We start from the raw sequence: 26,918 nt of genomic DNA on the forward strand, positions 1-26,918 counted from the left end.
AGTGGACATCTCCTCCCATTATCTCATCACCATGGACACCAAGTGGGCACCATCGCCATGACGGGGGGAGCTGAGGGCTGGCTCATACCACTGTGTCAGGATTGGACCTTGCTGACACCAGGAATGGGGAGGGGAGGGCTTACCAGCCCCAACACACACACACTTACGCTTTCTCATTGGGTTGGGGTGGCAATGTACCTCTGCCCCTGTCCCCTACAGGGGAGTCAGATCACCAGCTGGCTCCACTGGGTGGGGTTAGGGATGGGTGGGGTGGAAGATAAACTCTCCTTCAGCCCCACAGAAACTATGGTGTGTAGGGGGGGGGGTTCCCTTGCTAACAGCTTTTATGTGAAGTTTTGTCATATGCTTTTTTGATCCCAGTGATATAATAAATGATTTTTCCTCATTAACTAATAATTCAGTATATTACTTTAATTGATTTTCAAACATTAAACACTTTGCATTTCCAAGATAAATTCTACTTGATTGTGGGCACCATGTGCCCTTGCAAAGAATGTGTATTCTGCTATTGGTGGTGACGTACTCTAAAGATGTCCATTAGATTCAGTTGGTTGATGGTTTTCCATTCTCCTAGATACTAATTTACTTCCTGTTCACCATTTCTTTTTTTTTTTTTTTTCGGTACGCGGGCCTCTCACCGTTGTGGCCTCTCCCGTTGCGGAGCACAGGCTCCAGACGCGCAGGCTCAGCGGCCATGGCTCACGGGCCCAGCCGCTCCGCGGCATGTGGGATCTTTTCAGACCAGGGCACGAACCCGTGTTCCCTGCATCGGCAGGTGGACTCTCAACCACTGTGCCACCAGGGAAGCCCCCCTGTTCACCATTTCTATCTACCGAGAGAGGGGTATTGAAGTCTTCAACTGCAGGTGTGGATTGTCTATTTCTCCTTTCAGTTCTATCTGGTTTTGCTTTATGCATTTTTTAAACACTTTTGTTGAGTGCATACACGTTTATGGTTGTTATGTCTTTTTGGTGAGTTGATACTTTATGATTATATTATGATCTTCTTTATGCCGGGTATTTTTCTTTGTTATAAAATCTAATCTATCTGATATTAAAATAGTCACTTAATGTGGAATGTTAAAACCTTAGTAGTGCTCTGGTCCCTTTACTTCCATCCCTTTATGTTGTTATTATCTCATTACTGCATCTATGTACATAGAAACCCTACCGGACAATGAATGGTACAATTTTGCTTTCAACTGTCAAGCACATTTTAAAGGACTCAATAGGAAAACAGTCTATTGTATCCTCTCAATTATTTACCATTTCTGTTGCTATGTCTTTGTTCCTGATTTTTCAAGTTTCCTTCTTGTATCATTGCCCTTCTGTCTGAAGAAATTCTCTATAAATTCTTTTAAAGCAGGTCTGCCAGAAATGAATTTTCAGTTTTCCTTCATTGGAGAATGGTTTTATATGACCTTATTCTTGAAGGATATTTTCACTGTATTTAAAATTTTGGATTGACAGCACTTTAAAATGCTTTCAGCTCTTTAAAAATGTTTCACTTCCTTCTAGCCTCCATGATTTATAATGAGGAAGCTTCAGTGAGAAAAAACTGTTGTTACCCTATAAGTAATGGATGAATTTTCTTTAGATGCTATCAATATTTGTTTTTGTGTTTACATTTCAATAGCTGCATTATGGTGTGTATTGTTGTAGATTTCTTTTTCTTCTTTTGGGGGGGGTTGGTACGCGTGCCTCTCACTGTTGTGGCCTCTCTCGTTGCGGAGCACAGGCTCTGGACGCGCATGCCCAGTGGCCATGGCTCACGGGCCCAGCCGCTCCGCAGCATGTGGGATCTTCCCAGACCAGGGCACGAAACCGTGTCCCCTGCATCGGCAGGCGGACTCTCAACCACTGCGCCACCAGGGAAGCCCCTGTAGACTTCATTTTTAAAATCTTTTTTCCTCTCTCTTTTTCACATTGGATAATTTTATTATCTATTTTCTTAATCATCTCCAGTCTGCACCTGAGACTAATGAGTATTTAATCTTGGTTATTACACTTTTCAGTTGTAAAAATCATTATTTGATTCTTCTTTACATCTCCTGTTTCTTTGCTGAAATTGCCTTTCTTTCCATTTGTTTCATGAATGCTTTACCCTTATTGTTGGAGCATCTTTATAATAGCTCCTTGATTTTTTGTTAGGTATTTCCAACATCTGCTTCATGTTGGTGTCACCGTCCGATATTTATTCCCAGATAATTTTGGATTATATCCTGGATGTTGTACATGTTTCACTGTGATACCTTGGGTCTTATTTAAATCCTATAAAGAATGTTATTTTTGTTTTAGTGGGCAGTTTGGCCCAGTTGAAGTTCAGGTCTCCAGTCCCAACAGGCCTTTAGTGGGTTGTGCCTTGAGGATCAATTAAGTTTTCAAAAATTTGCAGAGCTTTTCAATCTACCCTAAGTCTGGTGTTTGGGGTGTAGTCTATTCTGTAGTTCAGTTCTCAACATCTATGTGTACTGTCTGCAATCACATACACACGCGCACATCTCGGGGATGAGCCCAGGAGTTCATACACAGCTCTAAGAGGTCACTTTCCCAAACTCCTCCCTCCTCACAACCTCCTTGGTGTTTCCAATTCCCACCTTGTTCCTCTGGCCAGTCATCCCATTCTGCCACACATTCCTGCAACTGTACCCACATATTGAGGCAAAGCAGGAGAACACAGAAAGAGAAAAAGCAAAGGAATTTTGCCCCACCCTCTTGAGACCACAGCTTCTTTGGTAGGAGAGGAAGTTTCCTTCCCTTGGGCTGTTGGCTGCTGTGGGCTCCACAGCAGCTCCTCTGCTACCACCGTGGGATTGCTGGGGACCGGGACATGAGAGAACAGAGGAGAGAAAAAAGCAAAACAAGCAGTTTTCACTACCTTCTCTGAGCCTGAGGTGTTACCTGGCTTCTTTCTCAAGCTAAGACTAGAGAGTGTCCCTGGGGTCCGTCTACACGCACAGCTCAGGGTTACAGGCTGTACCGAGTCCAGGCTGCAGGAATGCAGAGTGTGGCAGAGGGACTCACTCCCTGTAGGTGGTACTTGGGATTCTGACCTTTTCCTCCCCAATCTTCCCACTGCTGTTTACTTTTCTGAATCCTCAAACAGCAGGTCCAGGCATTCTGTTCAGGTCCTTCAGCACCTTAAGTGGAAGAGGTGGAATGGAGTGTGCTTATGCCGTCTTACCTGGAACCAGCGTAGTCACAGCTTGTTTTATTTTCTGATGTTGCTCTGTGATAATGGGACGTAGTGTGTATGTACATACACGTGCACACACCCACACACATGCTGACTTCAAGGTTTCAGTCAAGTCTGCTAAAAAACTAACATCTGGTAGGAATGATCTTAGGATGAGTCAAGAAAGATGTCTGTATTCCTTTAGACAGCTCATGTGAAACATTGCGACATCCCCCAGAACTAAGTCATTTCACTGCCAGAGTTAAAATATAAACCTGAAAATCCCCAGTTGTAAAGTCTATGGCCAAATCTAAGCACACTAGACCATACAAGTTGTTAGCGAAGTAAGTGAAAAGTGCTTTTGCTGCAATAAAGAGCTGATTAGATCCAAGTCCAGAGCGTTATTTCCTTTCTACCAATTCAATTCACCAAAACCTTATGGAATGAAAGAACAGTGTCAGACACTCCTTGAATTGGATACTTCTGACCAGCTAACTCTTTTTTTTAAATTTTTATTCACTTTTTTTAAAAACAGCTTTATTGGAGTATAATTACTTTACAATGTTGTGTTAGTTTCTGCTGTATAACAAAGTGAATCAGCTATAGGCATACCTATATCCCCTCCCTTTTGCCTCTCCCTCCCAGCCTCCCTATCCCATCTCTCTAGGTGGTCACAAAGCACCGAGCTAACTTTGAAGTCCCGACTTTCCATGTGTCAAAGCACTCCTGGGTTGAGAGGTGCCACCCAAGCATTCAACGTTGAAATGTGAGGACAGAGAAAAGGGAGAGAACAGGGCATCACCTGTGTGAAGCGCTCTTTGAAGCTGGTCCAATCAAAGCCTCCTTTTCTCCTCTTGGGCTCAGCTCTTCATTTCCAGCACACCGCATCGACCTTGGTGTAACATAGCGCGTTAAAAGCACCTGTCAAGTGAAATCTGGATTTTTTTTTCAAATCAGTTTACATCACGTTCAGGTTCCATGACAAGTTTTATAATTAAATTTCAATGACTCCTACCAGGTCAGGTGTGCCTGAAACTCTTTTCACAGATGTGTTTTCACACACACAGGAGCAATGTGATTTTAATGCTGACACCTCTTTGGATGAATGGGTGATGTTTACAAAGGGAATCTCCTGGTTCTCTAATTTGTCAGTATAGGCTAAATGGGAGAAAGAAGAGGAATAATGTGTGAGGATTTGTTTCATTCGTTTGTTAAATATTAACTGGACGTTTAAGTGGTCCCTGGCTCCCCTGGGTACTGGGTCTGCACGTGGTAGATAGTATTTTCATAGACTATAACATAGCTAAGCCAAAATGTAGCATCCTTCATCTTTAATCAAATGAGCTTGACTTCTATGTGAAGCTCCTACTCCACCACACTGACATGGAAATCTTAGTCTGAACTCCAAATTAGGAGTTTGGGATTAAAATATACACACTACTGTATATAAAATAGATAACCAATAAGGACCTACTGTATAGCACAGGGAACAATACTCAATATCTTGTAATAAACTGTAATGGAAGAGAATGTAAAAAAAGAATATATGTATTTATATATATGTATAACTGAATCACTTTACTGTACACCAGAAACTAATACAGCATTGTATCAACTATACTCCAATAAAATTTTTTTAAAAATCAACTCTATTTCAATAAAAATATTTTAAAAATTAAAAAAAAATTAAAAAGAAAGAACTCTCAGTCTGGACAATTTAAGGTACACTCAGTCACACTGGGATTCCTCATGATTATTTCAACTAGAAACATACAGAGCTGTGGCCCCCTCCCCACTCCTTGGTGATATCTCAGTTCAGGAGAACTGTTGAAAACATCCTCCCTCCACTCAGCTTGGGCGAATGGTGACAACAGACCTCCGTGGCCTACAGTTTGTAGGACCCATGTGCACCTGCCAGGAGCATCCTCTGCCACGACCAGAGATCTTCTTCCACTCTTCCCACTTTTTGCCCCAAGGGCAATGTTGAATGTTACTCCACTCCAGCTGGAATTGCAGGAGACGAGGCGTCTCCGCCCCAACCGCTCCGGCCACCACGCACATCTGGGGTCAGCCTCTACACCGGTCACACCTGAGTCTCTGGGAGAGTGTGGTCCCTGCTCAGGCTTCCCCTGGACGGAGGGGAACACCCTCCCCTTCAGCGTCTCCCATGGGGTTTCCAGCCTTACCTGCCTCTCCAGCCTCCTCAGAGACCCACCAGGGACCAACTCCGTTGCTCGACTGTTTCCCCTCGAGAACGGCCAACCTTCAAAACATGTTGCCAGTTACTGTTTAGAACACACACTTTGCGCTCTGATCTTTCAAGGTCGCAGGTTTTAGGGACCTCGAACAACTGTCCTTAACTTTAAAACCAACCTCTTGCTTGTTTGTGGCCCTGGCTGTCAAGACTGATAGATGTTTTTTCGCGAGAGGAGCACGCAATGTAAGAGCGACCCTCTTAGCAAGTTTTAAGTATGTAACTCAGTATTATTCACTACAGGGCCTATTGGATAGTGGATCTCCAGAAATAATTCATCCTGCATAACTTGCACTTGTACTCTTTGATTGACACAAAAATGCTTAAAAATAAAGGGGCAGGAGGAAATTTTTGGAGGTGATGGATAAGTTAATGGCCTTGACTGTGGTGATGGGTTAATGGCTGTATACTTATCTCCAAACTCCTAAAGTTCTGCATCAAATATGCACAGTTTTTCTGTACCTCAATCATATCTCAACAAAGTGATTTAAAAAAAGAAAAAGACTGATATATCTGATATGTATTTCCAAAACTTACTGTGAGGGGAAAATGTTCAATATCAGACTCTGTTTCTGTATATAATCAGCTTCTGAAACAATAGTTTTAGTGGTAGAAGGGCACGTTCTATTTCTTCAGATGGAAATCCTAAGAATGAAAAGCCATTGACAAGTATTTTAAGATAACATGGAGACAAATCCTTCAAGAATATCACAGTCCATTGAGGAAGCAGGTGAATTAGGGTTGGTTGAACAGTAGCAACAATAGGCCTCCCAGATATCAATGGCTTAGGGATGAAAAACAGTGTTTGAAACCAGTAACAGTCCTGAGCTCATGTCCAGATCCATGGGAAGCTCTCCTCAGGGATCCTGGCTGGCGGCCCCTCTGCCAGCCCAGCATGGGGCTTCCAAAGTTTTCCTGACAACACCACTCCCCAGAGGTGGGGGGAGGGTGTTCTGGCCAGAACTGGGAATACCACACATAATCTTTGTTCATATTCCATTGACTGTAGCTCAGTCAGGCCATGGTTTCCATCTGCAAAGGAATCTGGGCACATGGGGCCACTGGGTGCCCAGGAAGGGGAGCACAGGGATGCTGGTGAACATCATTGCCAGGGGGTCCCTTTTTGGTCACCAGATAGCCAACTGCCCCTGTCATCACATAGAGAATACACTCCTCTCCCCACCATGGAGACATGGAATGTCGCATTCTTCTCCTTCATCCAGCTCAAAGCCTTGAATGGCTAGAGGATGCTCAGGTCCATTCTTCTGGTCCAGATGTGGCTCCTCTTGGTTCCACCTCCTAGAAAGTATGAAGAAAAAAGGTCTCTCTTCTCTCCCTCTGGACACACACACACAACCTAGGATGGCAGTGCAGGGCGAGGAGACCCATGCACAGTCAGCTCTGGCCCACAGCAATGACACACTGACGGGAAGGACGTGCGAGGTCCTCTGCACACAGTGAGCAATGTCATGACTGGACACCGGATCTGCTCTCCAGGGAAGGTGGGGGGCTCCTCTGTCCATCGTTTCCATGGCCCCTGTTCTCACACACTAGATGGCTCTCTGTTGACCACTGTCCATGGCGACATCCAAGCACATCTCCCTGGGGCACCGCACAGCTTTTCCAGCTGAATTCCTACAGGTCCACGTTCAGCAGCCCCAAGACCATGTAAATGCCTATGCAGTAAATGCCTTCTGTAGCCCCAGTGTGTTGCTTCTTTACCAGTAACAAGCAGTGGGTTTAGCAAAATTGGAAACATCATTTCCGCGTGCCAACAACCCTACCGAGAGTTCTGTTCTTCCCAGATATAGTTCACAAACCTCCATTATTTCCTACTTTCTCTGTTCCCAAATCTTTCTCTCTCTGTCAATTTAACGGCAGCTTCCTTGAGGCTACTAGGGGAGAAAAGAAGTTTTGGTAAATAGAAAGTATCCTTAATCTGTTCTTTGCTGCCTGGTTAAATTCCTCTGTTTAGTTGGGAAGTCTTAATGGGATTTTGAAGCTCAATGCCTTTTCAATCTTATCTCCTACTGTTTGGGATCCAGAAGTGCTTTTCCAAACCAAACTTGTGGATTCTCTCTGTTTTCTCTAATTTTTATGTGCAGACTAAATAAGTTATTGCCTGAGTTTATCTCTTTCTTAAAAATCTTTGCTGTAAGTGACAAGGAGTCACCAACACATACTTCTGTTTTGGTCCTTCTCCGTACAGGTGCGGGTCTCCATCCTTCCTGAGGGGTATTTATTTCCTTACTGCTTGTTACTCTCATAAAAGCCAAGGTTGTAGCACCTCACCTCCACAAACCAATTTCTGTAATAATTAGGGTATGTTAGGAAGAAATCAGAAATAGACCCTCACATTTTAATGCCTTAGAAAAACAAGAAAATTATTTCATTTACCATTAACACATGGACCGGTGCTCAGGATGGCAACTCAACCCTCCTGCACACAGCCCTTCAGGTAGATGGGCAGACAATGGCTTTCAGGGTTGTCTTGCCATTGCTGGAGGAGAAGAAGACCAGAAAAGGGCATGAGGGTTGTTTTCATGGGTCAGGCTGGGCAGTGACATATGCCATTTCCACTGGCCATCCATTGAGTTAGATCAAGTCACACAGTGAAAATGTCCAGATCCCAATTCCAATTCATTCAGGGGTGGGTGGGGGATGGATGGAGTGTGTTTTCACCACCAAGCGAATCTCTGGACACCAACTGGGTGTCCTACAATTCACTAAGTTCTGACACCGTCTACCTGGGGATCCCACAGGTTAAGGGCTCAGTCCTCCAAGGCTGTCCCCACCCCCTGCAGGTGGCAGTCATAAGCCCAGGTTGACACCTCCACTTCTGACTGTCTGGTTGTTGGCCGGAAATTCCCAAGATGCCCTCCTTGGGTGGGATTAATTCACTAGAGCGGCTCACGGAACTCAGGAAACCCATTTACTCATTAGATCACAGGTTTCATATGAAAGGATATGACTCAGGAACAGCCAGATGGAAGAGGTGAGAGGTGCACAGGACAAGGTGTGGGGGAAGGATGCTTCCACGCCCTCGCAGGGCCCAACCCTCCCCACAGCTCCATGTGTTAACCAGCCTGGAAGCTCTCTGAACCCTGTCCCTTTGGGTTTTATGATGGCTTTATTACACAGGTATAATTGATTACATCATTAGCCATTGGTGGTTGAACTCAATCCCCAGCCTCTCTCCTCTCCCTGGAGTCAGGGCTTGGGATGGGGGATCTGAAAGTTCCAACCCTCTAATCACATGCTTGGCTCTCCTGGCAGCCAGCCCCCACCCTTAGATGAGGTCCAAAAGTCACCTTGTGAATGTAGCAAATGATACTTTTGTTGCTCTCATCACTTAGGAAATTCCAACAGTTTGGGAAGCTTTGTGCCAGAATTGGGGTCAAAGGCCAAACATATTTCTTATTACAAATCACAAGATCACACATAGCCATGCCTGACAGATGGGATGCTGAGAAGTGCAGTTTAGTGCATGCCCAAGAAAATGCAGAAATTGACTTTCCCAACAGTTTACAGCTTGTGCTGCAGAGAGGCTGCTATGGAAACAATGAGAAGGTCTTGATACACTGAAGACATGTGCACATGGAGAGGAGAGCACAGCAGGACCAGGATGTCTGGAAAACTTTGGGTGGAAGGTGAGGTCTGGGTTGCTACTTGGGTGATGGGTGAGATGTTGTGGGCAGGTGGGTGGGGAAGGAAAATGAGGCAGAGGGAACACGTGGGTTAAAGCATGGCTTGCAAGACCATGAGTGAGAGAGGTACAATGAGGCTGGAAGGGCTGGGATGCGGGTGGGTGGATGGAGGATGGCGGGGGTCCTCTGGAGGATTTGGGGGAGGGCTAATGTGGATTACCAGGGACAGCGGTCCGTCAAGCAGATGGTTCTCAACCTGAAACGAAACAGGGTCAAAATTATACCCTATTCCTCATAACTCAGACTGAGTAACTAAAATTTGGGATAACGCAGTTGGGCTAGGATGGTACCTGAGTCTTTGGTCCAGTGCTCTTCTGTGAAGGGCTCGATACTTTGTCCTGTTAAAGGGCCAGGCTGAGTGTCCCTGCACAAGACAGGATCTTGACTCCCTGATCACTTCGAATGGTTGGGTTTTGTCAGCAAAGAGGGACTTGAGAGTAGAAACAGTACAAGAAATGGACTTTTAACAACATGATTTTGAAAAACGAAAATGGGATTGACTTAACCAAAACTCTATTGATCATTGAGACAGATAAGGTGGGAAATGTGATGCTTGGAGAGGTGCTGTTTGGCCAATTGGACAAGTCTGCTATCACCCTTCAAGGCTGCCTGCCTTTCTGGGGTAGGCTGACCCCTTGATCCCCACCCCAGACTGACCTCAAGACCTCTCCTGGGGTCCCTCAGGGCTCAGAGCTTCAGAGCATCACAGCGCTCCTCCGTATGGACCCTGAAGGTCTTTCTATAGGCCTTCTTCTATCATTAAAGTTCTGGCATCAAAATAAAAGAAGAAGAAGAAGAAACAAATATAAGGAAAAGACAGGCATCCTTCCCCAGATAATCCCTCACAGGGAATTATGGTGAGTCTATAATTCATTGAAAATCTTTCCATGTCACAAAGACATCGGGGATCACCCCATCTATCTTCAGAAACAATTCAAAAATGGAATAAAACCATTTAAAAGAGAGATTATGAGACAACAAGAGAAAACAATGGAAAACAAATAAAAAACCTTTTAGAAATAACAGCTCTATTAGGAGCAGTAACATTTTGGGAAGCTGACTGCAATCAGATGGGAGATATGTCATAGAGACAAAGACAAAACAATGCATAATTGGTAATTTATAAGAATAAAACAGAAAATGTACACAAACATGTAAAAAAGACACTTTCCTGAAGAAATGGAGCACTTGAATGTGCCGATCAAAACACGGGAAGGGGGAAGGTTAAGCTGGCACGAAGTGAGAGAGTTGCACTGACATATACGCACTACCAAATGTAAAATAGATAGCTAGTGGGAAGTAGCCACATCGCATGGGGGAGATCAGCTCAGTGCCTTGTGACCACCTAGAAGGGTGGGATAGGGAGGGTGGGAGGGAGATGCAAGAGGGAGGGAGGGGATATGGGGATATATGTATACATACAGCTGATTCACTTTGTTATACAGCGGAAACTAACACAACATTGTAAAGCAATTATATTCCAATAAAGATGTTAAAATAAAAGTTAACTAACAATTATAAAGATAATAAAGAAGCATTAAAAAAAAAACAGGATGTCACAGCCTGAGGGGAAAATGATAGCAGAAGGTCAGTGCTGAACCCGTGCCCCAAAGGAGACGCGAGGGTCCAGGGCATCACGTGGAGGTCTCTGAGTTGGTGGAGGGGTCAGGCTGGCCGCAGGTGTCCTCAAAGCAACCACCAAGGAAAAATTAAAAAGAGTAGGACAGTATCTACAAAGTTCTGAAGGAAAGAGGGCAAGCAGTCCTTCTAATAAAAAGATAAGAGATAGACATACCATGTGCAAAAATCCAGAAACAACAAGACCCCAAAACTTTTCCTGGGGAAAAAAAAATCCATCTCACCAAGAGATGAATCTAAATAAACACAAATGGAGACTCCAGAGTCAAACTGAAGATGAACCTTGGAACTATTGAGTATTAAGCTAAATCAAAACAACTGTGGGATCTGTGGGCTGGATTCCAACCAGGAGGGATGGTTATCAGTACAAACAAAATAAACTAATTGAACGATAGAAATACAGGCGAAGTGCGATTGTGCTCATTCTTTTACTTTGATGGCAGAGAGCAATTACTACCATATAAATTTCAAACCCATACTTAAAAATACACAATGATTGTTTTTCAACAAGGATGTTCTTTCAATGGGGGAAAGAATGGTCTTTTCAACAGATGGTGCTGAGACTACTGGACAGCCACAGGCAAGAATAAAGTTGAACCTCTAATTCACACTGTGTACAAACATTAACTAAAAATGAATCATAGACCTAAATGTAAGAGCTCAAATTATAAAATTATTACAGGATAACATAAGTGTAAATCTTTGTGATCTTTGCTTAGGGAATGGTTTCTTGGATATGACTCCAAGAGCATAAGCAATGAAACAAAAAAATAGGTAAATTGTACTTACCAAAATTAAAAAACTTTTATACTTCAAATAATACTGTCAGGAAAGCAAAAGTGTCCTTAGAATGGGAGAAAATATTTGCAAATTATATATCTGATAATGGACTTGTATCCAAAATAGATAAAGAACTATTACAACTCCTATATATACGATTTAAAAATAGTCAAAGGGTGTAAATAGACATTTGTTTAATGAAGATATACAAATAGCCAATAAGCACATGAAAAGATAATAAATATCATTAGATATTAGGGAAATGCAAATCAAAACCACAGTGAGATAACACTTCATACCCACTAGGAAGGCTATTATTAAAAGGATAAACATTAACAAGGGTTGGTGAAGATGTAGAGAAATAGGAACCCTCCTGTGTTATGAGCAGGAATATAAAATGGTGCAGACGCTGGAAAACAGCTTGGCTGTTTCTCAAAATATTAAACATAGAATTACCATATGATCCAGCACTTCCTCTCTCTCTCTCTCTCTCTCTCTCTCTCTCTCTCTCTCTCTATATATATATATATATATATATATATATACACACACACACACACACATATATATGTATATATATATCCATCCAAGAGGAATGAAAACACACGTCCACATGAAAACTTGTACACAAATGTTCACAACAGAATTATTCATAATGACAAAAGGTGAAACTATCCCAAGCTTCCATCAACTGATGAGTGGTTAAACAAAAGGCGGTGTATTCATACATTGGATATTATTGGGCCATACAAATAATGAAGCACTGATACAAGTTGGCTGAACCTTGAAAATATGACCCTAAGTCAAAGAAGCCAGCCACAAAAGACCACATATGTGTATGATTTCATTTATATGAAATGTCCCGAATAAGCAAATCTGTAGAGAGAGAAAATACATTTGTGGTCATCAGAGCTGGGACTGGAGGAAACGGAGGATGAAACGGAGTTACTAGGTGCAGGGTTCTCTCTGAGGTGACGGGAATGTCCTAAAATTAGATGATGGAGTCTCTGCTGCTCTGTGGATATAGTAAAACCATCGATTTGTACACTCTAAATGAATGCTTTTTATGGCATGTCAATTATATCTCAATTTAAGCTGTGAGAAAATACACAATAACTCTAATATCCTAACACATTTAGTAGTCATTTTATACTAAAATACGTACACATTTTTGAAACTAACTCTAATGAATAAATCTTTTTTTTTAAACAGCTTTATTGGAGTGTAATTTCTTTACAATGGTGTGTTAGTCTCTGCTTTATAACAAAGTGAATCAGTTATACATATACATATGTTCCCATATCTCTTCCCTCTTGCATCTCCCTGCCTCCCACCCTCCCTATCCCACCCCTCTAGGTGGTCACAGAGCACCGAGCTGATCTCCCTGTGCTATGCGGCTGCTTCCCACTAGCTATCTATTTTACATTTGGTAGTGTATATATGTCCATGCCACTCTCTCACTTTGTCCCAGCTTACCCTTCCCCCTCCCCGTATCCTCAAGTCCATTCTCTACTAGGTCTGTGTCTTTATTCCCGTCTTGCCCCTAGGTTCTTCATGAGTTTTTGTTTGTTTGTTTGTTTTTGTTTTTTCTTTTTAGATTCCGTATATATGTGTTAGCATACAGTATTTGTTTTTCTCTTTCTGACTTACTTCACTCTGTATGACAGACTCTATTGAGTTATTTGTAATAAATCTTTTTTGAAACTATAAATTTTCATTAACTGAACTTCCCTTCCATTAATTCATATCTAATATGTATACTGCTTACTGTATGCCCAGCACTATTTGAAGCACCTCCATATATTCATAGTAATTCTTTCACTTCCCACAACCACGAGGAATATACTATTATTATCTCCATTTTACAGAGGAGGAAACTTGGGAAGACTTACTTGTTCATCTGGCAGTAAGTGGTAGCAGCAGGACCTGAGCACAGTCTGTCTTATTCCAAGCCTGTACTCTTAACCCTGTCTCCACACTTCTTCTCCAAGTAAAATATGTCTTTTATTAAAAACTGATGGGTCAGAGCCATTTTCATTTCATGAGCCCATTTCATCTGGCTTATGCATTTACCTGCCAGTCTATCAATGCATCCTTCCATCTTTATATATTCATAGAGATAAGTCTAGAATAACCTTCTCCAAATATTATCTGTGGTTATTTCTGGGTTCTGAGGATTGTGGAATCTTTACTTTTTCTTCTGTCAGCTCTGAGTCACTTGATGCTCTTATAGTAAGCTTGTGTCATTTTTACAACAAAGTTTTAAAAATCATTGTCCTTTTAAGATGGAGAGACCAGTGGAAAGATGGGCAGACATAAAAACAGATATGTGGATGGATGAATATTAGATATATAAGATGGATATAGGTAGATAATAGAGTTAGAGATAGGTAGATGTATAGATAGATCTAAATAGAAAGATTAGATAGATGAGATAGAGATCCATTGACTGATTTATAGATAGGTAGATAATAGATAATATATAGATAGATAGATAGCCAGATAGATAGATGATATATAGATAGATAGATAGATAGATAGATAGATAGATAGATAGACAGAGAAGAAGGGAGATGAGATACCATTAGAAGCAGATGGATTCTGACCCAATCACAGATCTCCAGACTCAGAACCTGGGTTGAGAATCAGATGCTTCAGAGCACTCCTGGATGAGTCCAGCCCAGCAGGTCAGCTGATCACTATTTGGGAACCACTGATATATCAGATCGTGCAGGGGACTGGGTGTCTGGAGACCTGGGTGTTGGTTTTAAGTCCACACCTAGTGCTCTATAAGGATAAGACACTTCCTCAATGGGCTTCAGTTCTGGGACAGTCATCAACCATTGTGTGCTGGGAATTAGGTTTCTTGTCAATTTATGTCTTCCTTGCTTCAGGGAGGGGTGTGACAACCACAACTGTATGTGACAGATGTTCTAAATTCTTAATCTCTGCTTTTCTTTCTTTGTTTTTAATAACTCTTTCATTAGTGCGTTATTTCGGAACAACCCCAAGCACTTCACTTCCATTGCTTCATTGATGATGTCATACTCTCCATCTATTTCCCCATCATTTCTCTTGACAGTTGATGACAGCATTTCCTTCTGTAGTTGTGTGTTTGTTTAGTTTAATTTTTATTTTACATTAGACTATAGTTGATTTACAATGTTGTGTTAGTTTCATGTGTACAGCAAAGTGATTCAGCTATACATATATCTATTCGTTTTCAAATTCTTTTCCCTTTTAGGTGATTACAGAATATTGAGCAGAGTTCGCTGTGCTATACAGTAGGTCCTTGTTGGTTGTCTATTTTATATATAATAGTGCATATATGTTAATCCCAAACTCCCAATTTATCCCTCCCCCCCCACCTTTCCCCTTTGGTAACCATAAGTTTGTTTTCTAAGTCTGTGAGTCTGTTTCTGTTTTGTAAATAAGTTCATTTGTATCATTTTTTTAAGATTCCACATATAATCAATATCATATTATATTTGACTTACTTCACTTAGTATGATAATCTCCAGTTCCATCCATGTTGCTGCAAATGGCATTATTTCATTCTTTTTAATGGCTGAGTAATATTCCATTGTGTATATGTACCATATCTTCTTTATTCATTCATCTGTTGATGGACACTTAGGTTGCTTCCATGGCTTGGCTATTGTAAGAGTGCTGCAGTGAACATTGGGATGCATGTATACTTTTGAACCATGGTTTTCTCAGGATATATGCCCAGGAGTGGGACTGCAGGATCATATGGTAGCTCTGTTTTTAGTTTTTTAAGGAACCTCCATACTGTTCTCCACAGTGGTTGTACCAATTTACATTCCCACCAATACTGCAGGAGGGCTCCCTTTTCTCACACCCTCTCCAGCATTTACTGTTGGTAGAGTTTTTGATGATGGCCATTCTGATTTGTGTGAGATGATATGTAAGGCAGCTCAGTGTCAAAAAAAAATAAATAAATAAACAACCCAATCAAAAAATGGGCAGAAGACCTAATAGACATTTCTCCAAAGAAGACATACGAATGGCCAAGAGGCACATGAAAAGATGCTCAACATCACTAATTATTAGAGGAACGTAGTTGTGTAAGTTTAGTTTCATTTGCTTTACTTTGTAGATTCACACCCTTCCTCCAAGAACCCCAGCCTTTCCAGGAAATCTTTCACTTATGTATTTACCCATCCATTCATTTATTAATTTTCATTAATTCCAGGTACATCATGGGCCAGTCGTGATTCTAGAGGCTGGGGACTGGAAGTACCCATCAGAACCCAATTCCTGGTTGCATGCGTGAACACAAGATGCTGTGAATGGGGGTCTTAGCAGTGGCAAAATAAACCAAGGGTCCTTAACACATCCATTCCATGGGCTTAGCGTGCCCGTGGAAACCTACAGTGGTTTCCAAGAACCTCAGAGTCTGGTTGGTGGTAGAGATGAAGTTAACACGCATGGAAGGAAAACAAACTTACTTGCTCATTCATTCATTCATTCATTTACTAGTTGGCTGGTGAGCGGAGCTGAGCTCAGTGTCAGGAAGACAGAGCTAGGCAAGCACATCGCTGCTCTGTAGGAGCTCAGGGGCCATCTCTGGAGGCTAACCTGACAACCATCACACAAACTGGAGAGGGAGGAGGGATTACCTGAGTCTACTGGGTCAGGGTCAGGGTTAGGGTTAGGTTCAGACAGATAACCAGGTGTTCAAGGAGTCATCATGGAAAGGATATTTCATGGAACAGAAACAGCATGTGTGAAAGCATGGAGGTCTGGGAATGCCGGGAAACCTGGGATTATAAACAGGTCAACAAAGTGTGGGTAGGTGGACCCTGAGGCTGGGAGGGTGCAGAGTTGACTTCGCACAGAGGAGTGATAAGAACCTGAAGCCATGGCCAGAGCAGGTGCGGGACCTCACACGGGGCACCCCTGAGGTCAGACGTCCTGGTCTTCGTGGAGGCGCATCAGGCAGAGAGACCAGATGGCAACTGTTGGCGATACTCCTGGTGACAGAGCCGGCACTCACAATGGCCTTAGAAGTGGGGAGGAGGGAAGGACACGGCCCAGAAGACGGGAGGTAGGATGTGCAGGACGAGGCAGCTGAATGAGAAAGCAGGTCCCAGGGTTTCTGAGTTCCCATTTGTGAGCACAGATGCATGATGATTCCACAAACTAAACCAGGGGAAGCAGGAGGCAGGCAGTCAAGGGGTGGGGTGGTGGGACACCAGGAATGAGGCTCCATAGACCTGAACGTGAGTCAAATGTCTATAAGAAATTGAGCATAAATTGCTAGGCGTGCAAAGCAGGAAGACACAGACATCAGCTGAGGGTCAGCAAAGCAGCCGCGGTGGAGGGAGACCCATCCTCTGACTTGGAGTCTTTAGAAAACGTCACAGCACTTTGAAGCTCAGCAGCTCTGACCATGCCTCTCACAGCAAGAAGAACCCTGGGTGCTATTTTTTGGCAAGATCATGTCTAAGAGATATTCTCCTGGATTTGGGGTCTCTGTTTTCTTTTGTTTTGTTTTTTTGTTTTCTGTTTTTTTAAATTAACTCTTTCCTCACCAAAAAAAACCCCCCACAGTGCTAAAACCTAAAAACCTGAAATCAACATCCGTGTACTAACAATCTTTTGCTGTTCAAAATATCAAATGAGATAATACATAAAGTGGGCTATACCTGGAACACACTCAGTTATCACCCCCTTCCTCCCACCCTGGGTCAGGAAGGTGATTTAATAGAAGGTGCATTTCTTTCTAGCTGCCTTGGGCTTCATCCTGGGGGGCTGGAGCGTACCTGGGCCCGACTGCATCCAGCCTCAGCTCTGCGTCACCCCTCCACGGCATCCTGGCTTTAAACGCCCACATTTCATCCCTGCAGTTGCAGTGTTATGGCAGAAATAACCATATTCTTGAAAAAGCGCCGCGTTCAGCCATAAAGCCAGATAAATACGAGACTAAATTAAAAGCTGAGTGCTTGGTTTGGTCTTTACGGCTAATTTACGTGCCCAGCCTCCCCTGCCCTTTGTAGCGTGGGGGCCATAACAGACGCCTCTCTCTGAAGGCACCCACTCCCGTTTGATTTCGCTCGCCGAGTCATCGGCAGGGCCCCGGCGAGGACCCCTTGACGGATGGCAGAACCGCCGCCCAGGCCCCGCGCACAGCGGCACCATCTAACTCAGCCGTAAAGATGCCTTCCGCCACGTCCAAGTTCAGCCTCTTCTTAGATTAAGCAACTTCGGGAAAGAGAGATTCTGTGATTTGGAAACTTTACTGTTATAGTTCTTCACGGGCCTGCCTCACTCATGGCCGATGCCAGGACTCCAAGGCCCAGCGTTGTGGCATCACAAGAGATGCATGTGGGGCTTCCCTGGTGGCGCAGTGGTTGAGAGTCCGCCTGCCGATGCAGGGGACGCGGGTTCGTGCCCCAGTCCGGGAAGACCCCACATGCCGCGGAGCGGCTGGGCCCATGAGCCATGGCCGCTGAGCCTGCGCTTCTGGAGCCTGTGCTCCGCAACGGGAGAGGGCTCAACAGTGAGAGGCCCGCGTACCGCAAAAAAAAAAAAAAAAAGAGATGCCTGTGTGGTTATACCAGCCTCCCAAGGCCATGGGGGCTCTGGTCTCCTCCCAAGAGTGGCAGGTAGTCCTGAATCAACCCCTTCTGCCATCGTGCATGATCTAGGGCTCTCTGAACGCTTAGAAGGTTATTTTACATTACTGACTTGTTTCCACATTTCAAGCCTACTTTGAGGGTTGGTTTTCCAGATGTGCTTCCTTTAAATTACACAAACAATAACAACAATGAAAACAGCCCACAGCGGTTTGCTGGCCCCACACACCTGCCAGAAACCGCTCTGTTCTCTGTCTCCTTTACTCCCCCAGGCACCCTGTGGGCTATTGGTCCAGGGGTTCACATAGAGCTGACTTGCTTGGTCTTGCCAGGAAAGAAGGTAGTGGTGGCAATGGCTTTTGAACCCCAGCTCTCTGATTCCAAACTTGGCACCTCTTTTTTTAACTTCAAATTGCTGTATAACATCTACACAAAAAAAGTGCACACAGTGTAAGGGACCCCCTCTAAGAATTTTCGTAAACAGACCACCCAGGTCAACAACATGCAGATCAAAGAAACAGAAAATTGACAACATCTGAGAAGCGACCCTTCGGCCCTTCCAGGAACTGCCCCTGCAAGGGCATCCATCGTCCTGACTTCTGACTCAGCCCATGCCCTGTTTCTGGGTTTTATACAGTGTGAGGATGCAGGACATACTTTGTTAGTCTGGCTGGCTTCACTCAGGGCTACCTGTGCAGATCTGTCTGTGTCGTTGCCCTTGGGGCCTGGCTGTAGGTTGTTGATTCTCACTGCTGTGCTGTACCCCATTGCACGACTACATCATGTCTACGGAGGATGAGTGTGGGAGTGGTTTCCAGGTTTTATAATTGTCAAGAGCGCTGCTAAGAACATGTGGGTCCGTGTTTCATGGTGGAGACATGGATACATTTCTGGTGAGTGTATGCACAAGAGGGAGGCCGCCAGGTGATTGGAATGTGTGTGCAGCTGTAGTAGATGTGACCCAAGACTTTCCAAGGTGGTGCCCGATTACATGCGAGCCCTCAACCACTGCTCAACACCCACTCCTAACCAGGAGCTAACCAGGAGCTCTCCCAACCTCCCCTATCCCCAGCTCCATCTCCTGACTCTTGAATTTGAACACCTCCCCATACAAAAAGGAAACAGGGTGCAGACTCCGGGAAAGCCAGAACATGACAGATACCACTCATCCTGCATGTCGGGTCCTCCCTGGGTCACCTTTCCTCTCTGTGTGTGACTCTGACATTTAAATGAGGTCGCTTTCCCTGAGCAGAGGCAAGAAAGTAGAAAGGCAAGACTTGGAAACAGAAAAATGCCACACCCATTCTGAGACCTGCCAGGGGGACAATTCAAATCCTGTAACAGAGCCCCCCAAACCCTGTGGCAGAGAACAGCACACACAAACGATTTCCCACAGGTCTGAGTCATCCGGTCCTGGTTTGGCCTTTCGGGGGGCTCTGCCCCACATGTTCCCCATCCTCCAGGGGACCTGCAGCCCAGGATGCTCTCCTGACAGAGCAGAGGACCAAGGGCAGGCAGGTCCAGTTGGAAGTATCCTTCAAGGTCTGGAGACCATGACTGAGGAAGTCCTGTTGGCCGCTGCAGGTGTCCACCTGCTTGGTCTGCCCCCAAGGGAAGCACGGAGAGTGACTGGCGGACAGCGTGGGTACAGGGTGGGTGGGGGACAGAATCGGGGTCAATTTCTGAATATGCCACAAACCCTCAACTGGGAGGAAGGCAGGGGAAACCCTGTCCTCGTTTCCTGATGGAGCTGTGGTTGGAAGGGCACTTTGCTGAGCGTGGAGTAAAGTAGAAAGAGGGGAGATTATTATAAGGGGATGTGGGATAAGTGTGCAGGAGGTTAGCAGGGGTTGCCTGGCTGGGACGAGTGATGCCTCGCGGGGGACGGAGATTCAGGCCTGTCAGAGAGCCGAGGCAGGGCATGTGGGACGAAGCCAGTGCAGTACAGGGCTCCCCTCACCACAGGCATCCTTCTGTGACCCAGGATGCCGAGCAGATGGAGGGAAATGCATCTCCCATTAAATATCACACACCTTCCTGGATTTGCATTTCTACACTGTGTTTCTTCCCCCACATCAAAGTTACTGGCTCGTCTTCTCTCTCTGATGGGGTTCAAATGGAGAAAATGTCATACCACCGTTTCCTTTCACATCTAATTATGGGAGTGGAGTGTAGAGGTTGCTGGGCCTGAGAGCAAACAGGCCTCCCTTCTGCCCACCTGCCCCCAAGGCTGTGCATGGGTGGGTGCCTGAGGGCAAATTCAAAGGCCAGCCAAGAGCTCAGCAAATGGTGGCAGAGCACCAGGAACCTGCCCATCTATGTCAGCTTGTTAGGACTTCAGGAAGGCAACCTGGGGAGATGTTTCATCTCCCACAACTTCCTTGGGAGAGAAGGGATGCCGTGTGGTGCTGTGTCATCATGCCCGGGGACTGTGGACTGTGGGGCTCTGCCAATGCTCAGGGTGGGGCTGGACCCACCCTCATCTGGCCCGGCCTCACTCCCAGAAAGAACCAGGGGAAGGGGATGTGCACTCGTGGGAGCTCCTGGTACCTGTTTCTACTGGAGACTGTAACCTTTGTGTAAAAGCAAATACCTCTTTGATCTGGCTTGATCGGTCCCCTTTGCAAAGATGAGTCAGCAGTGGCCTGAGAGGGCGAATTACGTGAAGGAGGGGATGCGGCTGGAGTGAAAGCAGGGGTGTGACCTCGTCCCAACAGATGGCTCATCTTTCAGCAAAGGTGAAAGTAGTGGTGTGGGGTCACAGCCAACGTTGTCTAACATCCCTGTACTTTTGGAGGAGGGAAGAGACGCTGCTTAACTTTGGACTTTACTAAGCCTGAGAGCGGTATAATGTTAAGAATAACCATTGCATTTTTTAAAAAATAAAATATATAACTTTCTTTTTTTATTGTTTTAATTTCTTTGTTTTGATGTGGACAATTTTCAAAGTCTTTATTGAATTTTTTACAGTATTGCTTCTGTTTTATGCTTTGGTTCCTTGGCTGTGTGGCATGTGGGATCCTAGCTCCCCAACCAGGGATCGAACCCACACCCCCTGCACTGGAAGGCAAAGTCTTAATCAGTGGACCAGCAGGGAAGTCCCTGTATAACTTTTAAACTGTAAACAAAAAGGAAGGAAATGAGACAATTCAATAAAACCAACACAGAGAAAAGAGAAGATAAAATTAAGAAACTAAAGAAAACCATGGCAAACAGAAAGCATAGACTAGAAAGATAGACATGAATTCCATCAGTTCAATCATTTAAATTCCTGCAAAGGGGTTGAACTCACAATAGAAAGTCTAAAGTAAAAAAACACACCCCAAAGCAGGCATCCACGTATGCTGTTCACAAGTGCCTGAAATGCACCTGAGACACTAAAAGGTCTACAGTGTGGACACAGAAATAAACCACTCCAGGCCAAACATAAAAATGAAAAATAAATCCCAGAATGAGCTAGAGTAACTATATTGATATCATATAAAACAAACCTTAAGGCTAAAACCATTATTATGAATAAAGAAGGCTGCTTGACAATGATTGAAGGACCAATTCAGGAGAATAAAACAATAAACCTGAATCACTATGCACTTCATAATATAGCCTTGAAATAGTTACAGGAGATCTGCGTGGAGTTACAGGAAATTCTGAAACACACACACGCCCCATCGTGGTTGCTTTGAGTGTACCACTAGCTAGGTAACACATCAAGCAGACTGACCATTCCTAAGGACACAGAAGAAGCCTGTTGTTCTAAATAAAGTTTTATTGGAGCACGGCTGCCCTCATTTACATATGGTTGCCCACGACTGCTTTGAAGCTACAATGAAAAAGTGAAGTAGCCATGACAGAGACCACATGGACAGGAAGCTGGAAATATTTCTGTCTGCCCTTTACAGGAAGAGTCCGCCAACCCCGATGCAGAATCTGGGAAGGGCGTAATGAGGGTGCCGATCAAAGTAAAGGATTGACCACACCTGCTCAATCCTTTTACAGTCGAGTAAAAGTCATCTTCTCCAGGAGCCACAGAAGTTACAAACATCAACCATGTTCCCAATCACTGGGAAGTCTCAAAACTACTAGAAGATCAATATCATACAGATCATCTGGTCTGATGACAGTTTGACAAAAATGCATTTCTAAATGATTTGTGGGTGAAGGGAGATATACGAATGGAAAAGAGAACATATTCGAAGCTAAAAAGTCATGAAAGTGCTATTTATCACAACCTGTGTGGTGCTGTTACAGCAGGACTTGGGAGGAAATTTATACCTTCACGTGAACATTTTTGACAAGGGAAAAATGTTAAAATTACTGACTGCAATGTCCTCCTGAAAAAACGAGGAAAAGAACAAGATAAATCCAAAGAAGGTAGAAGAGGAAAATAACTTTACTGAATATGGAGATGTGAGTGGGTCTTGGGCATTGTTACGTGGACACAGTGGGAAGTGTCTGGAGTCTGCAGGTGTGGCCTCTCCAGGCCCCGGCACTGATCTTGAGATAGAACAAGATACCCTGGGATATGCAGACCTCCAAGGGGTGAGGAGGGGACCTTCCTGTCATTTTGCACTGGCAGGACTCTATATTCGAAAAGCAGATGAATTCTGCATGCCATACAATACCCTACTGTTGGGGGTTGAATTTTCTGTCCCAAAAATGTATGTTGAAGTCCTAACCCCAAACACTGCTCAATGTGCCACATTTGGAAACAGTGTCTTTACAGAGAAAACCAAATTATAATGAGCTCATCAGGGTGAACCCTAATCCAATAGGACTGTGTCCTGATAAAAAGGGGAAATTCGGACACAGACAGACACACACGGGGCATGACGGTGAGGATGGAGGGTTGCAGGGATGCGTGTGTGAGCCAAAACACACCTGCGATTGTCAACAGCACTGGAAGCTAGGAAGAGGCAGGAAAGATCCTTCCCCTACAGGTTTCAGAGGTCGTGGGGTCCTCCTGACACCTTGATTTTGTTTTTTCGTTGTTGTTGTTTTTGGCTGTTTTGGGTCTTCATTGCTGTGCAGGTTTTCTCTAATTGTGGCGACCGGGGGCTACTCTTTGTTGAGGTGCACTGGCTTCTAATTGCAGTGGCTTCTATTGTTGCAGAGCACGGGGCTCTAGGCGGTGAGCTTCAGTAGTTGTGGCACATGGGCTCAGTAGTTGTGTCTTACAGGCTCTAGAGCGCAGGCTCAGTAGTTGTGGCACACGGGCTTGGTTGCTCCGTGGCATGTGGGATCTTCCCAGACCAGGGATCGAACCCGTGTCCCCTGTATTGGTAGGCAGATTCTTAACCACTATGCCACCAGGGAAGTCCCAACACCTTGATTTTAGACTTCTAGTGCCCAGAACTGTGGAACAAGACATTTTTGTTGTTCTAAGCCACCCACTCATTGCACTTTGCTTTGGCAGCCCTGGTGAACTAACACACCTGCTCACCCTAATTTGTGATCGCCAGGCCTGGGTGGGCCGAGTGGGCCCTGCAGCCCTTTATGAGGCTCCTCCTTTCTGGAGTTTAGGACCATCTTTAGGGCCCAGGATGGAGGACAAACTTATCCCTTCATGGCTTCTTCCCCGCTTTATTGCTCTCAGATTTTTAATGTGATGCACATTGTACTCATTGCCCTGGTCCTTTTTCTTTCCAACTGTGATGTGAGCTCCACCAGGACTGTCTGTCTCCTCCCAACCTGAACCCCAGAATCTCAAGCTGGTCCGCAACCAATGAGAGCCCCATAAACATTGGTGAATGAATGATAACAAGAATAAACAGGTACATATTTCAACCTCTCTTAAAAAAAATAGAATACAATAATTATAAAGATCTCATGGCATAATAAATGTCCACAGTTAGCTAAGAGATTATATGAGAAAAAATAATGAGAAAGCCCTCCACATAACAGATGGCTGCTACAAAACCATTGTCATTACTAAAAATCTGAAATGGCCTAAAAATAGACACAGAGAGAGGTGAGCGGACTAGAAGGAGATTCAGAAATAGAACACAATACTTTGAGGAATTTAATATAAAACCAAGAAAGTCCTTTAAGTCAGTGTAAAAATGATGGTTTATCATCCAGATAGAAGAAAATAAAGCTGAGCTCTCACTTCACACCATATACAAAAATAAATTAAAATGAAAAAAAAAAGTCTTAGAATGAAATTTTGGAAACTGCATTTATACATTTTTAGTGTTAGGGCACCAGTAATGCCTTTTCCCCCTAAAAAGAATTAATTCTGACAATAAGAAGAAAGTGAATTCCACTGTGGAATAAAAAGGAGAGAAAAGAGACCTGCTAATTTGTTGTGTTGGGAGGTATGAAGAGACAGAGGTGCCCTGGTTTGCTCACACTTCAGTTCTTCCACTCTTGGCCCAAAGATAGAATGTTCTTAGGAGCATATGGACTTTGGGCCATCAGACATGACGACTCAGGTCATAGCCTCCCCACAGGGATGGGTCAGGGGGCGTCACGGCTTAGAGCTGAGTACCAGTGGTCACAGCGGGAAGGAGCTGGCTCACCCAGCCCAGTCCTTCCTCTGCCCTTTTGGGATTTTCGTGCCCGTTTGCTCTTGGCCAAGGGACAAGCTCAGAACTCCATCCAGGGGCACTCGCAGGTCACGTGGTCCCAACACAGTGATGTTCGCGCCAGGTTCGATCCTTCTCCGAGTCCAGCAGAAGCATGGCTGCCCTGCTCTGCTTCTCCTCCCCTGGACTGCTACATCACACTCAGAGGACCCATCTTTCAGTGGCTTGTTTGAGAAGTGTGAGGATTTATTTACCACCGGCTCAATTCCTCTTCCTTTATAGGGAGAAAATATTGACAGTTCTACAAATCAATATCTTCTCCTTTCTAGTCTGTGTGGATCTCATCACCAAATTATCTCAGTTCTGCGACACACCCCTTGATAATGGACGCGTACCACCCAGGCTCCAAGCATGTCAATGTGACCTTAGCTTTGATTTGCCAGTGGAAGGAAACCAGCATTATTCTGCAGAATAAATTTGCCATGTCTAGTCTCGTGTATTTCTTTACCTTTCTCACCCTTCACGGAGCTATAAATCCACAAGCTGAATTTTTAAATTGTATTAACAGAATTAAATGGGATATTTTTAATGTGCTTGTAATACTTCCTTTTCACAGTCAAGTCTGCTAAAATAATTTTGGTAAAAAAGGTTTCCATCATATAGAAAATTACTGTAAATAGTACAATGTAAACTCAAGAACTCACCTTTCACATTTGATTGATGCTATCATGTTACCATCAGGACTTCATGTCGAGGAGAAGAGTCCTATCAAATACACCCTATTATCTCCACCCTTGTTGTGACTCAAGTTAGAGAGAGGTTCGGGATTCAGTTGGCTGGAACGGAAATGACAGCTTTATTACACCTAAAAGCTGGGCTGGAGGAGCTGCCAGAGCAGGTGATCACGTACGTGGGTTTGCTGATGCTCCCTGGATCGGCTGCATTCTGTCCACACAATGGACTAGCATTTGGCCGTGACAAGGAATGAAGCAGTGATACTTGCTACAACATGGATGAATCTTGAGCACATTATACGAAGTAAAGAAGACAGTCACAAAAGGCCACATTTTATATAACTCCATTTATATGAAATGTCCAGAATATGCAAGTCTGCACAGTGAGTAGGCATAGTGGTCGTCAGGGGCTGGTGTCAGGAGAAAAGGCTGAGGGATGGCTAATGAGTACAAAGTTCTTTTGGAGGTGATGAAAATGCTCTAGAGAATATAGTGGTGATGGTAACACAACTCTGGGAATATACTAAAATCCACTGAATTGTGGATTTTAAAGGAGTGATCTTTTTGTCATGCGAATTATACCTCAATAAAGTTGTTATAAAAAAAGGCTGTAACTATATTGTTCAAGCTAGCACATGTGCCCTTCAGAAGCAGAAATGTAAATATTGTGGCAGTTAAATGACTCCCATAAAACTGTATAGACAGTTTAAGGTGATTCATACTGGAATAGATTATATGACTTTTGGCTTCTGGTAATGGTGAAGGACCTGATGCTGGACTAATCTTCCCATCAATAAATTTATTATGAACTTTAGACCAATTGTAAAGATAAATATCTAGATAATTATAAAGCCAAGTGTTTTAAGACATTGGCAGAACTTGGACATGTTCAATGCTGGACAAAAAGGGAAACACAGAGTAATATCCAAATTTAACTGGATGGATATAAAAAAAACTCTTTCTTTTATTCTCATAAATCCTTTAAAGAAATGAGCATTTAAAGCAAACACATAATGATGTGTTTTGATGTTTATACCATATATGCAAGTAATATATACAACAACAAGAACACAATAGATAAGCAGGCTGAATAGAAGGCTCCTGAATAATTTTAATTCAGATAAACTATGATAAATTAAAGATGAGTATTGCAATCTCTAGAGAAAGCAGTGAGAGAGAAAAAAAGAGTTATGATAAAAAGCGAATTTAGGGCATAGTATAGAATACACACACACAAAAAAACTTGACTAAAGCAAAGAAAACAGGAAATAGAGAACCAAGAAGCAAAGAGCAGGGGGAGGTAGAAAACAAATAGCAAGATGGTGCACACAACCCAGACACATCTACAGTCACATTAAATGTAAATGGATCAAACACTCCAATCATAAATCAAAGTCTGTCAGACTCTATAAAAATCGTTAAGATATGCATAGGCTGTCTACAAGAAGGATGTTCTAAATGAAAATACACAGTTAGGATGAAAG

The sequence above is a fragment of the Pseudorca crassidens genome, chromosome 11, assembly GCF_039906515.1.
Source record: "Pseudorca crassidens isolate mPseCra1 chromosome 11, mPseCra1.hap1, whole genome shotgun sequence".
Lineage (NCBI taxonomy): Eukaryota > Metazoa > Chordata > Mammalia > Artiodactyla > Delphinidae > Pseudorca > Pseudorca crassidens.